Here is a 14908-nt window from a genome sequence, read left to right on the forward strand (position 1 = left end):
TGGAATAAGAAGCAAAATCCAACAATATATTGTATTGTACAAGAAACACACCTAGAGCAAAAAGAAGCCCATAGACTGAAAGTGAAAAGATAGAAAACAATTCTCCATGTGACAGGAGCCCAGAAAAAAACAGGGGTAGCAATCTTATTTGCAGACAAAGCAAATTTCAAACCAAAACTGATTCTAGTATTATTGATGTAGGACGGTACTGTATCATACCTCTATGAATGTAAAATATCTTGTACCTGCTTTATGATACATAGTAGGGACCGTGCTTTATCAGAGCTACATTTAATGATATTACTCTAGAATGTTCTCTTTCCAGAGGATGATTAAAATGCTAATAAAAAAAAATAGATAAGACTTTTGTAGTGGATGCTTGAGTTACAATAGGCCTTATATGAACAACTTGGGTTATGATAAGAATTTTAGTTTTAACTTATGACCAAAGTTTTGAGTTACAACCTGAATACCAGCCACTTGTGTTTCCAGGTGTCTCAGATACAGATTTAACCCTTAAAGAGTTCTAGAAGGAGCATTACAGCATCCTTTCCTGTGTGGAGTTAATTGGAAAATCCTGGGCCAATGTCTCTCTAAGGACAGTGAGATCTGCCTGTATATAAGAGAGGTTTTGAAAACTGTGGAGAGGAGCAGAGCCCAAGCCTTCAATTGACCAACTCGAGTTACAACTAGCCCTCAGGAATGAACTGAGTTTGTCAGTGAAAGGTTCACTCTACAGCAGGAGAGCTCTACCATCCTTTAAAAAAAAACCTTTCTGTTCTGTAAACTTGAAAACATAGGAAAACAGAGAGAATAGCATAATGAAATTGCACCTACTCATCACCCCAACTTCAACACATGGCAATCTCATTTTCACTTTAATCCTACCCAGTCCATCATTTTCAAGTCATTGTCATTGTTATTTGCTAGTGTTGGGGATAGAATCCTGGGCCTTGTGTATGCAATGCATGCACTCTACCACTGAGCTCTACTACCTCAGCTCTGGATTATTTTAAAGCAATCTAAGACACTATAACTTTTAATTCACAAGTACTTCAGGAAGTCTCTCTTAAAACAAAGACTTAAAAATTACAAAAAGCTATTGTTATACTTAATAATTTATTAGCATCATTAAGTGTCCAATTGTTGCAATAATTTCCCAATTTTCTCTTACATGATTTTATTTTTAACAGTGGGCTCATGCAAAGGAAAACCCAGACCTAGTCCTCACATAGAATTTGGCTGATAAGGTTTTCAAAAGTGAAGTCCCCACCCTTTTTTTTTTCTTTAATATGTGGCAGAAACCAGGTCTTTTATTCTATAGAATTTCTCACACTTTGGATTTTGCTGACTGAGTATACAAGGTGTCATTTAACACATCCAACCCTCACTTATTCATCCTCACTCTAAACTGTTAGTTTATGTCTTATGGATAAAAACTTGCTGAAATTTAGGTCTAACTTGTCCTTTGGAATAGGAAGAGGCAGGGAAATTGCCTAGGTAGTGCTTTGTCCTTCCTATGGAACTGTATGGGGCAATACAATAATGTCTGCTTGTTCCTGATATGTTATAGGATACAAATTTGTACTTAAACAAGTTTAAGAAGTCCATTTTACAAAATGGTACATGTAGTTAATTCAATTTTGTCATTTCACAATAGATTTCATAACAATGTGCTGTATGTGTTAAATAATTTGATTTGTCAGTTAAAATAATAAAAATTGAGGGAATGGGGAAAGGTTCATCAATGAGTACTAAGTTGCAGTAAGAGTAGGAAGTTCTGGTGTGCAGTTTCATAGTATGGGAACTAGAGATAATAATTGTGAACTGTATGTATCTCAAAAACCTAAAAGAAATGTTTTCATTTGCCATATGTTTTTGGTAGAAGGGATTGAATTCAGGTCCTTGCACTTGCAAGGCAGGCACCAGAACTACTGAGGTATATTCCCAGCCCTTAGAAGAAATTCTTTGGGAAGCTGTCATTATTAAGAATAGATAGACGCTTGAGGGACCAGACACATTTAACCTGATTACACTATGTACATATGTATTGAAAAATTATATGATACCCCAGTAATACTTTAATTTTGTATTTATGTATCATTAAAAGTAAATTTAATTAATTAAAAATTAATAAGTAATTTTATTTCATAAGATATACCAGTGTGCAGTTCTCCTTGCTATAAAGTTCTTCATCCCCCCCTTTTTTTCTTTTATTGAGTTTATTGGTAAATTTTAGGGATACAGTACAATTACATTCATTATTGGGATCTTGCACCTTTACATGGACAGGTCTTGGTTCTCATTTTTTTCTCCTTGTCCATGCCCTCTCTTTACCCCCTCATCCTCTCCCCATTTGCAAACACTTTATTTCCATTTTTTTCATTTTCTCATATATTTTTCTTTTCCCTTATTACCTTTCCCCTACTCTTCCCACTTTCCCTACACTTTTAACCATTTTCTTCCTGTTTCACATGGTCAGTTATCTCACTAGGATCTTATGTACTATTACAGTTTTTCACACCAGAGAAACTATTCGGTATTTATACATGTGTGACTTATTTATTTCACTTAGGAGAGTATATCCTCAATATGTATCCATTTTCCTATGAATGCATCTAATTTCTCATTTTTTATGGCTGAGTAGTATTCCATTTTATAGAAAACCACATCTTCTTTATCCAGTTTCCAACTGATGGGTAAATGGGCTGTTTAGAAGTTTAAGCTATTAAAAACTGTGCCGCTATATACATTGGTGTGCATATATCACTGTGATATGATTCTTTTAGTTCTTTTGGAAAGATATCCAGCAGAGGGATGGCAGGGTCAAATGGAACCTCTAGTCCCAGCTCTTTGAGGTATCTCCATATTGATTTCCATAGTGGTTGTACCAGTCTGCACTCTCACCAACAATGGAGAAGGGTTCCTTTCTCCCCACAACCCCACCAATATTTGTTATTGATTGATTTCTTGATAGCAGCCATTCTTTGTGGGGTGAGGTGGAATCTCAGTGTTGTTTTCATCTGCATCTCTCAAATGACCAGCAATGTGGAACACTTTTTCATATATTTACTTACTGCTTTTACTTCTGGAGGGAAGATAGCCTCTTTAATAAATGGTGCTGCAAAAACTGGATCTCAACCTGTCAAGTATTAAAACTAGACCCTTATCTTTCACCACGCACTAAATTAAAATCCAAGTGGATTAAGATCTAAATATTAAAACAGAAACACTAAACTTGCTGAAAGATAAGTTAGGCAGAACTCTTGAAGACATTGGCATAGGAAAAGACTTTATGAACAAATCCTCAGTAGCATGGGAACTAGAAGAAAGAATCAACAACTGGGATCTCATCTTATTAAAAAGCTCTGTACTGCAAAAGAAACCATCAACAGAACTAAGAGACAACATACAATGTGGGAAAAAAATTCATCCCCTTTTAATGGTCTGAGCAGTTAATGATACCACTGTCCAGATCTGTTATTTCATCAGGAATCACAAAGTGATATTATTGTGATTCTGTCATTCTGTCACAGGTTGGCTTGGAGTATCCCCCCTTCTTACAATAGAGTTCCAACTCTCATTAGCTCACAATGGGGCTTTTTTTTTTGGAAATAGACTTGCTGCCGACGGAGTTAGTCAAAATGAGATCATAGTGGAGTAGGGTAGACCTCTTATCTAGGATGATCAATCTTCCTTAAGAAAGGAGAGATTTGGACTCCAGGCCAGACACATAGTACCCAGGGAGGATGCTACAGCGGGGATTCTGCTGCCCCAACCTAAGAAAGTACCAGAAGCTGGGAAGGAGGCTAGCGCAGAACCATCCCTAGTGCCTTCCATGAAAGCACGGCTTCGCTGACACCTCCATCTCCAACTTCCAGATCCCAGCTTGGGAGACAATTACAGGTGTGTAAGCCACATAGTTCATGATACTTTGTTGCAGCGGCCCTAGAAACTCATACACAAACTGCAGTTCGTGATGGGAATCTTAGAGTGAAAAGAGGAAGACTTTCCTTCATACTTCTTATTCTGAAGGGTAGTTCATATAGGACACACAGACTATGTGCTTCTTTCTATTTACTAGTTTTTAGAACATTGAATGATTTCCTAACATCCTCCAAAGGAAACCAAGGAAGTTTTGTAAAGTTAGTGATTTTTACGATATGTGTAAATATTTAAATGTGTGTTATATTTCAATCCATTGCATTCATTAACTTTGTCAATGATCAAAGCTTTATCTTTGGCCAGAGGCAGTATTTTCCAGAAGACTCCTGTATCTGCTCCAGTAGTATTGTGACTTTCTTGCTTTTTTGGCACAGTAAAAATGTTTCTAGTTCATCTTTCCCCAGACATGGAAACTGTAAGTTCTTCAAGGCCTCTAGCTTCTCTCAATGGAAAGTGATCTTTCGAAACTAGAATCTGGGTGCTAGGAAGATTCATGGATGCTAAGCAGATGACTGTTTCTAGACCTTCCCTGTGGATAAATCTTGGAACAAATTAAGAAAAAAAATTCATTGTTTATGGTACATGAATTTTTTATGCTGAAAATTTTTGTTTTCAGTCACTAATTTTATTAGGATAAGTTATTTGGCTTATCTTACTGTGTTTGTATTATAAATGTATTATACTTAAATGCAGAATAGTTAGATATTTCACATATACTATGTTATATACAATACATACATATTTTTATATATATAAGTACCTTCAAAATAGGAACACCAATTGTAACTAACAATAGAAATACTGTCAGTGATAATATATTAACAAAATTATTTCTAGTAACAACATTTTTGCTATTATTAATAATATTTTTGCAAACAGTTTTAAGACTCCTTTGTGACTTTTGGTACTTGGGATATATATCTCACTAAAGGTGCACAGTCTTATTACTATGTTTTAAAATCATCTGAAATAATTTATCTTTGCATGACTAAGTCACTAAATTTATACACATTTAGGCTTATTTGATTTACTTTGTTTGTACTATTGGAGAAAGCACAGGATTTTTTTCCAGTACTGGGGATTGAACCAGGCCTTGTGTATGTTAGGTAAGAGCCCCACCACAGAGCTACATCTCTCATTTAATCAGATTCTTTTTTTTTTTTTTTTTTAGTACCAGGGCTTGAACTCGGGTCCTTGTGCTTGCAAGGCAGGCCACCGAACCACTAAGCTAAATCCCCAGCTACATCTCTCATTTAAAAAAATGTTTTAGAGACAGAGTCTCACTAAATTGCCCAGGCTGACATGGATCTTACAATCTTCCTGAGTCATTCTCAATATCTGGATTACAGGCTTGTACCACCATGCCCAACTTAGTTTTAATTATATTTTGTTTCATGAAACTTTTAGCTGTCTCCAGAATGAAATTTGTAAAATAAGATTTGTTCAAGTAATCTAGCTTACATTTTCTCCCTGTCACTTTTTTCTCTTCCTCCTACATATATAACCATTTTATTCCTTTTTGTGTGTCCTTCCACTGAGATTTTAAAATAATGGTCATATATACTATTCTCTACTGTTCTAAAATATAAGGTAGAATGCTATACACACTATTGTCTACTTATTTTTTCCATTTGTCCTGGAGACCTCTCTGAATCTGCATGAGGAGATTTTCTTGTGTAATGCATGGCTATCCATTGTGTGGGCTTGACTAATCCGTGGTTTCTGCAGCCAGTCTCAGTGATGGACACTGTGGTCATTTTTCTAGTCTTTTGCTATTACAAAGTTTGGTGTAATAAGTAGCCTGTACACATATCTTGTTGCATGTTCACCAGCCCCTTTTGGGAGTATTTTCTTAGCAGTGGGATTGCTAAGTCAATTTGACTTGATGTTGCCAAATTACTCTCCATAGGAGCTGCTCTAGTCTTCATTTGCCCCAGCAGTGTGCGAGAATGCCTTTTGTCCCTCATCCTAGCCAGCAGAATGTGCTGTCAGGCTTCTGGACATTGCCAGTATGATAGGTGAAATGGTATTTGTGTTTAATTCCAATTTGCATTTCCCTTATTCATTTTGCTAGTTTTAAAGGATGCAAAGAGGGGGAAGACGAGTGGAACTGTGAATGTGTTTGTGGATTTGGTGTTAGGCAGGTGTTTATTTCTCTAGGCTGTAAGCTTCACCGGGATAGGACAGCGGTTATTTTGGAAAGAAGAGGTACTCACCAGTGTGCAATACAAGTGAGTGAGTGAATGAACGAAAGGATGAATGACATATAGTCTTCCTTCTGCCCATCTCACAATGCTACTGGGGTCTATTCAACAAGTTACCTTCTGCTCTTCCTTCGCCTCTCTCCAGACTCAGAAACTAGAAGCAGGAAAGCCACTTTAGACATCTAAATAAAATAATGAGTTTAAAACAAACAAAAGAATTAAAGAAAAGACTTGCTTAATGCCATGAACACAAGGTCATTGGGTGTATCTGTAAAAGTGAGATGTAAGGCAGGGTGTAAGTAGAACGACATTCCTACTTGCTCATGGATCTGGGAGGCCAGCTCAGCCAGGCAAGCATTATGCAGGAATGATGAATTGCTTGACTAAGGGAGAGAACAACCTCTGTGTGAGTTCTTTCCCTGTTCATTCTATCCCATTCTGACTTGAAACTCCCAGAATTGACAGAAACTTCAGGGTTGGTCATGGCTGTGATTCCACATAGCCACTCTCATGCTTTTTCAATCTGTGCGTGGCTCTCTGGAAGAATAGGATGCTCTCTATTGCAAGGAGACCTTGCTTCTTGGGGATGAGCTAAGTTTAAGCCCTCATGGACACAAAAACCCTCTTGTGATTGTTATCTGCAATGTCCCCTAATTAAAGGATTGGGTGATGATGGGCTTTTGACAAGTGATTGGATCATGATGTCTCTGACTTTATCATGAAATTCTGTTTTGATAGCATTATTGAGAGGCATTGCTAACAGGAGATAGGGCTTAGTTGAAGATTGGACATCCTGTGGATCATGGGGGTATACTCTCTTCCTTTAGGTCATGAATGTTGGGTGTTGTGTCCAGAGATGGGAAAGTGACTAAGATAAGATAGAAGAGCCATGGAGAATATGGGTACTTATGAGTACACAGATGGTCATCCTTTCTGCAGAGCAATGTGATGGTACTTGGTCAACTGCACTTAATCTAGGACCAAGAAACCCCAATCGTGGAAATGCCTCTAAAGAAATTCTCATGATAGTCTCTGAGGGAAATGTATGAGGATGCTTGCCACAGCCTTGCCATGGGAACTGAGAGTTGGAGGTACCCTAAGGGTCCATTACTAGAGGAATGGATAAATTAAATAAAGAGTAAATGTTTGTAAAGGGGGCGGGAAGAGGAGTGAAGGGAGGGCAGGGACAAGGGGAAGAAATATGTACCAATAAACTCAATGAGGAAAAAAAAAAGAGTAAATGGAGTTCTATGCAGCACAGAAAAGCCATGAAAGAAAGATATGTTCAGTTTTTGTTACTTACAGTAAATATGCTCTGTAAGGTCTCTGAAAACACCAAATTAGCAAATATTAAATCACTGTTCCTGGAGGAAATAGAGGGTAAGATTCCTGTGAGCCTCAGATCTTTGCAAACACCAAATTAGCAAATATTAAATCACTGTTCCTGGACAAAGTAGAGGGTAAGATTCCTGTGAGCCTCAGCTAGTAGCGTTTTTGCCAACTAATCAATACATAATCTTGTTTTATGTATATGTGTTTTTAAAAATCCCTTATTTAATACACACGGTTGATGCATTGGCATTGAACTTATGGCCACAGCATTGTAATTTAGGCCTTATTAAAGATTATCTAGTGCATATATTCCCTGTAATTTCACACCCACTTCTTGTGCTTAGGAAAGCCACATAGCACTTCAGCACTGAGCTTAGGGGCCATTATACAGGGTGAAATTGTCAAGAACACAAAATGGTAAAACATGGCACTACTGGCCTGTGGAAAGGACACTTGTGTACAGTATCACAGCAGAGACAAGAAGGCATTACAGCTTCTTGTCCTCAGCTGGAGCTGTGGCTCTTAGTCCATTCAAAAGTTCACATGATCTGTGCTTTTGAAAAAGTGACCATGAAAGGGATGCCACTATTGATTGTGGGGTTCAAATAAGTATTATGAAGTAGACAAATTCACAGATACAGAATCCATGAATCATGAGGATGGACCAAATGCTCACACACATGCTTGGTTCTTAAAACAATTGAATGAAAGATCAAGAATGAATCAGATACACAGCACACTACCATTTATGTCAGAATATACACAAAGCAATCACACATGGGTTTCCATAACTCATCTAAATCAAAGAACACTCATCTATTTAAGTACTGTATCCTGGGTAAGGAGCAGATATGAAATGGAACAAAAGAACCAACAAATAAGATTAGAGACATTAGTATGTCCTGAATGGAAAACACAACAAACTCGGGCCTCTCCACAAGCAAAATCTCAACAAGAATCACCTTGTCACTCTCTCCCCACTTCTCTGAGTCTCCCTCTCTCTTTACTTTCTTGTTCCCAGCCATGTCCCCTCTCCCACCTCTTCACAGAGGGCCTGAAATTTCTACTGAACTCTGTTCTCTTCTGGCTGGATTCTTGAGGGAAGGAACTCTGTCTTTCCTCACTGACATGGTTTGGGTCCAGAGCAACCCTTAAAGGACCATGGAACCCATGAGCCATGAGACTCTCCCTCCTGACACTCTCTCTCTCTCTCTCTCTCTCCCTCCCTCCCTCCCTCCTTCTCTCTCCTCTACCTTCCTCCATCACACACTCCCACCATAATGTAATGCTTTCCCACAGAGGAACTATGGGTAGAAACATCTAAAACCATGAGCCAAATTAAACCTTTCCTTTTTTCAAGTATAGCATCTCAGGTATTCTGCTATAGTAACTCAGAGTTGACTAACACATTCTCTGAACACCACATTTTGATCACAGTTTCTGGTATATTGTAATTATTTCCTCCCATGTATTTGTTTATACTCTACCTCCTCAAAAATGTTTTGAGGTCACTACCAATCAAAGCTTCCTGAATCTATTTGCTGAAAGAATAAAGTCATACATAGCTGAACAACCAAATGAATAGGTAATTTATACCCTTTTCCTTCACATTTTGATCTCCTCAGGATGAGCCATAATAATCACATTAGTAATAGAAGGGTGTGCCCTTTGCAGAGCTAAGAAAGCTCTCCTGTTCTTTGAACTATTATCCATACAACTAATAATACAAGCTAACATTGTATTCACTTTCTGGAAAGCTAGTGTTGATTCACATTCAGCTTGTCACAACACAAACTGTCCATGTCTTTTACACATGAATCACATCTCTGTCTTGCATTTGTGTTGCAGACCTGTGTGTGTGTGTGTGTGTGTGTGTATGCACACATACTTTAAACCATTGATTCATTACATTTTTAATTGGTTTGCATCTCATTTCCATCTTCCAATGTATCACTCATTTCTCCTAAATCTGTGTCACTGGAAACTGCTAAGAATGCTTTTAGTTACCTTTAATGGTTGCCAAAGATCAAGATGACAGAACCAGCCCTTTGATAGGCAGCACCTACCTCTGCAAACGCTTCTGTGAATTCTTGTAGACAAGTTGTACCAATCTCCTGTAACTTAGGTTGAATTTCTCTGTTTTTCATTCTTCCCCTAAAAGATACCATGAGAACTTTGTAAAATATTCCCTGAAATCCAAATGTACTTCATCCACCCTGGATCTCAGTGTTTTTCTTCATTGAGCCACAGAGATGGAAGTACATAGTAGGTGTTATTTTATACCTCAGTACTTCACAGAGAAGGAAACAGAAGAGAGTGCTCACATGTGTGCAGTTGTCCCTTGGTATCCAAGAGAAGTGGCTCAAGGAAAGTCAAGGCCGTTGTATAAAATGGCATAGAATTTGCATAGACCCTACCCTCATCCTCCCATATACTTCAAATTATCTTAGATTACTTATAATATTTAGTACAATATAGTTGCCATAGAAATAGTTATTATACCATATTGTGTAGGGAATAATGACAAAACAAAGCCTGAACATGTTTAAAACAGATAACATTTTGAAAAATTATTTTTTATGGGTGATGGTGGAATCCACAGATGAAGAACCCCCAGAAAAGGAAATCCATGGCACTCAAAATGCATTCTCACCAAAGCCACACGAGTAGTCACATTACAGACCAGGGGAAATTTAGTGATTGCATATTGACTCAAATCTATGGCTCCTGACTCCATGTTCAAAGAGCTTAAAAAAGTGCACCAACACTTTAAGAGAGAACATGCTAGCTCCTAGTGACTGTTCCTCGTTTTTGCTCACAATCTATTAAATGAATCTTCTCTAGAATGTTACTGGGGCTTCACATAAATTGGAGAAAAATGAAGCTGAGAGAGCATTTGGGATTTTAAATAAGTCAAATCTCCAAACTAGACATATTATACTCCAGAAATAACCTATGCCTATTACCTTGAAAACACAATGGGCAATTTTTGGGGGGTAGTCTATGAAGGCTTTCTACAGAAGAGTGGGACTGAGTGAAAAACCTGAGAAATGGGAAAGATTTTAGTGGAAGATCTCTTACAATTGAGGAAATTGGATCCACTGTAGAATCGGGAATGTATATGGGATGTTCTGGATAAGTCTTCCCTTTCAGTGTCAAGGGCTAACTCTGGCACATCTAATTAGACAAGTTGGGGTTCACCAATACAGCTGAACTCCAAGGCTCTGAAGACATTACAGGGACATCTCTCAGTTCAGCCTTGTGGGCCAACTCCTTTCTCAAGAAGGATTCTCAGATATGAGTAATAGCAGCTCTTTCAGGCTTAATGGGAAAAGAGGTCTTCTTTATCAGTCATTCAAGAAACGCCCCAGAGAGGACTCATTGGACCCCTTGAATAGGTTTGATAGGTTTAGCAAATCAAAATATAGAATGTTCTGTTAGATATGAATTTCACATAAAGAATAAATAATTTCTCAGAGTGTGTTTCATGTAAGATTTGGAATTTACTAATATAAGAAATTGTTTACCTGCATTCTAGATTTAAATTTGGATTAATAAGCATCTGTATCTTTTCTAGCAACCCTATTCCCACACCAGTCCTTGTGGTCAAGTACACGGGGAGTTTGACTGACTCAGCCTGAAGTGAGTGATCGTACTCTGGATGCCAGGCATAAAGTCAGCCATCCCCTACACCATGGACTGGAGTAAGGAGCAGTCAGACTCAGCCATGCTTAAAGATGGGGAAAATGGATCAGTAGGCAATTTCATTGTTGTACGCACAGGATAGAGTGTACATACACAAACCTAAAAGTTCTGGGTCATTTTTTTTACATGGCTGCTCAACACACTCAAGAGACATAGCAAGCACAAGATGTACAAGGCTGCTGCCTGGCATCCTGATGAGGTGGGAAGCTGACAGAAATGTGAAGTGGGTTGTCGCTTGCTCAAGGCCAAATAGCAAACAAGCTACAGAGAAAGACAGTGAACCAAAGAGCATGACTCTAGGGTCCAGGTGTACAACTGAGGCAAAGGGGTAACAGGATGTTGAAAGAAACAAGCAGACACTTTGGATGACAAAGTGGGAAAGAAGGAAAATGGCTTATCAAGGGGGCGAGTGAATGCACTTCAGTAGGGAAGCAATGTGTGAGCGAAGATAAGATCTATGTAAGCTAACTCCCTCCTCTCAAGACCCTTGCACCTTTGAAAAACATGAATAATAACTTTCCCTTGAGACACCCACTAAAAAAGGCTTCCCTTGGGCAAGGCTGTTTTGTCTGTGGAGTGGCCATCTCTGCTGTTTATGTGTGTTTCCTATACTAAAGTTTTATTATATTTTAGCCTTGAAATTAGCCCACATATGCTCTGTGCTTCTTATGTGGCCAAGAACCCATACAAGCTAGTGACTGCTTTACATTTTACAGTTAGCTTTCTTTTTTCCTTTGTAGTGTAGGGAATTGAAATTAGGTCCTTACACTTGCTAGGTCAGCACATTATCACTGAGCTACATCCCCAGCCCTTTTTAAAAATTTTCTTATTTTGAGATAGAGTCTTGCTAAGTTGTCTAGGTTAGCTTCCAACTGCTGATCCTCCTGCATCAGCCTTTTGAGTAGGTGGGAGTACAGTCATGGGCCACTAATCCAGACAAAACTTTTTTAATAAATGGAAAGACTATATACTAAAATAAAGATTAAAAGTATAGTACAGTAAAGAAACCAGTAACAATAGTTTGCCACGATTGTAAGTATCATGTACTGTGCATAATTGTATGTGCTACCCTTGCACAAAACTGGCGGCACAGTAGATATGCTTATATCTGCACCACTACAAACAGAGGAATAATGTGCTGCCCTGTGACCTCGTGATGGTTACTGCATCATTAGGAAATAGGAATTTTTCAGCTCCATTAAAATCTTACAGGACCACCATCATACATTCAGTCAGCTGTGGACTGAAAAGTTCCTTACACAGTGCGTGACTGGGCTAGAAAGTGACTGGATAGTGCCCAGAGAAAGCAGCTGATGCTGTGACTTCCTCCACACAAAGCAAGAAGACCAGGACAAAAGTGAAAGTGATACTCTAGTAAGGGATTCATGCTTTTCTGCTCCTTTCAGTAACATTGCAATTCTCCTAACTGCTGTTTCTGAGCCCCAAGCCACAGGTGCACAATTTTGTAGGCTCCTAGGAAAAAGGATGTGTGTTTCTTGTTCACAGTTGCAGTCCCAAGGCTTGGCACATAGTAGAATCTCAATTAAAAATTGTTGAATAGCCAAATGATTGAAGCCCTCTATGTCCTTTATCTTTCTTCCTTGGGCAAATTTAATTATCCTACTAGATAAGATTCTTCAAAAAAGACTTTCAAAATGTTTTTACATGAACAGTTGTGATACTTTGATAACAATAGTAAGGCTAACCTGCTTAGCTTCCCAAAAGCATATACCTCTGGCTTTCTCACAGTGATCTTTGAAAAGCTCATAAAATCCATTTGATAATATCTTGGCAAGAAACGTGAGTCCTGTTCTCCTGATTTACATATAAGGCAGCTGAGTCACCAGAGGCTGGGCCAGTCCATCAATTCCACAAATAAGAGTAGATGGAATTTGGCAATTTGGGACACATTCTTTTTTGTTCCAGTGCTGAGAATGAAACCCAAGGCCTCACACAAGCCAGGCAAGCACGTACCACTGAGCTGCACTCCCCTATTTGGGGTGATTCATTGTCTTCCTGAGGACTCTGTGTTTTTGGAGTGCACTGGCAAATTTACTCTCTGACTACAGCATTTCAGCTGAGAGAAAGCTAATTCCTACAGAAAGTTGCAGTGTGTGGACTTTCATGTATCTAGTTAAATGCAGAGGTGGTGTTTTATTGAAAGAAAATCTTTCTGAAGGCAGATTTAAGCATGAAGGAAGGGAAGCTGGAGAAGTCATAGACTCTGCCACCTACCCTGGGTTCACTCCAGAGACTGAAGGGGTAAAACCTGCTCCATGTACCAGCACTTCACAAAGTCCTCCTTGGAAGGATACAAAGGCCATGTCTTACAGACAGCTGCCAGGCCATTCCCATCCAGCATTATGTGTTCATTACGATCATTTTCTGACTAAAGGAAATCAAATGTCTGGAAGAAAAGACTTATTCCAGTTTATCCCAAACTTCATTCCAAAAGCCTTTCTCATCCTGATAAAAAGGCATGTTATTAACTCCATTTTACAGAGGAAACTTGAACTATTAGTTACTTACCCAAAGTAAAAGAGAGTCACTGGCAGAGGTGGAATTTCAAGCCAGCTAGTCCTAGTCCAAAGCCCTCGGCTCTTCTTACAACACCAGCCTGCTTTTCCAGGGCAATGATGAGGAAGTGAAATCATGTGGTTGAAATGGTGTGTGCCCCCTAGGACACCATGCAAAAACATACACTTGTCTTAAGATTCACCTTGGGCAGGACAACTGATCTTACCAGTGAGCTTTTCTGACGGAGAACAAGCTGGTGGGCTACATGGTATTTGAAAATACAGTGCACCCTGTGGTAGCCATGACAGGAGAGTGGACTATGGATATTGGGGGCAGAGAGGTGAATCTGATAATTCTTACAAAGAGCATATGTATGTGGGTACATCTAAATTACCTATTGTTTCTTTAGGGGCCACCTCCTGACAATAAAGAGTTTAGGTGAAAATTGCACAGGTTTTCAGCTCCCTGTTTTGATTGCCTTTTGTCTCTGCAGGTCTCTCCTCCATAGCTGCTCATCTTCCTGTACCATGGCTCTGGACACCACACTCTAAAGCTCCTGTCACCAGCACACCCTGCCCACAACAAAGGTGTGTCCTTTTGTTTCCTAAATCATTCCATTCCTTTGTGCCAAGGCTTAGACATTCTATGGGCCCCTAGCATTTCTTTTATATGCCAGGAGTTCAAGCATGCAAGCAATATTCACTTATTTCTCCCCAAGTGATTCAGAGACAGGAAAGCTCAATGTGCTGGCTTCCACCATGCAGCAAGGGAGTCTCCAGGAGGGGCTTGGAAGGGCTGTGTGATGGCTAATTTTATGTGTTAGTTTGAGTAGGCTTAGGGATATCCAAATAGCTGGTAAATCATTATTTCTAGGTGTGCCTGTGAGGGTGTTTCTAGAAGAAGTCAACAATGTAATAAGTGAATAGAGTAAGGAAGACAGCCTCACTAATGTAAGCAGACATCGTACAACTTGTTAACAACCCTGATAGTACAAAAGATGGAGGAAGGGCAAATTTTGTCCTGTTTGACACATCCAACCTTTTCTATCCTCAGATGTGTGCACTCCCATTTCTTGAGCCTGGGGACTCTAAGATGTACACTAAGTATCATGACAGCCCCAGTTCTCTGGCCTTCAGCTCCAGACTGGTAGTACACCATCAGCTTCTTGGATCACAGGCTGTCAGATTCACATTGAATGACACCTT

The 14908-nt window shown here is 39.0% G+C and overlaps 1 long non-coding RNA gene across 3 annotated transcripts in view; it reads left to right on the forward strand.

Annotated features, from left to right (window-relative positions):
• Nucleotides 1-3644: 3644 nt before the first annotated feature.
• LOC104862132 overlaps nucleotides 3645-14908 on the forward strand; it is a 47633-nt gene continuing 36369 nt past the window's right edge. For all 3 annotated transcript variants that reach the window (XR_780206.1, XR_780204.1, XR_780205.1), the window contains exons 1-2: nucleotides 3645-3906; nucleotides 14197-14290. This is a non-coding gene — a long non-coding RNA (uncharacterized LOC104862132). The remainder of the gene's footprint in view (nucleotides 3907-14196; nucleotides 14291-14908) is intronic.

Source organism: Fukomys damarensis, unplaced genomic scaffold (genome assembly GCF_012274545.1).
Source record: "Fukomys damarensis isolate Sample0158 unplaced genomic scaffold, DMR_v1.0_HiC HiC_scaffold_38, whole genome shotgun sequence".
In the NCBI taxonomy this organism is placed as follows: domain Eukaryota; kingdom Metazoa; phylum Chordata; class Mammalia; order Rodentia; family Bathyergidae; genus Fukomys; species Fukomys damarensis.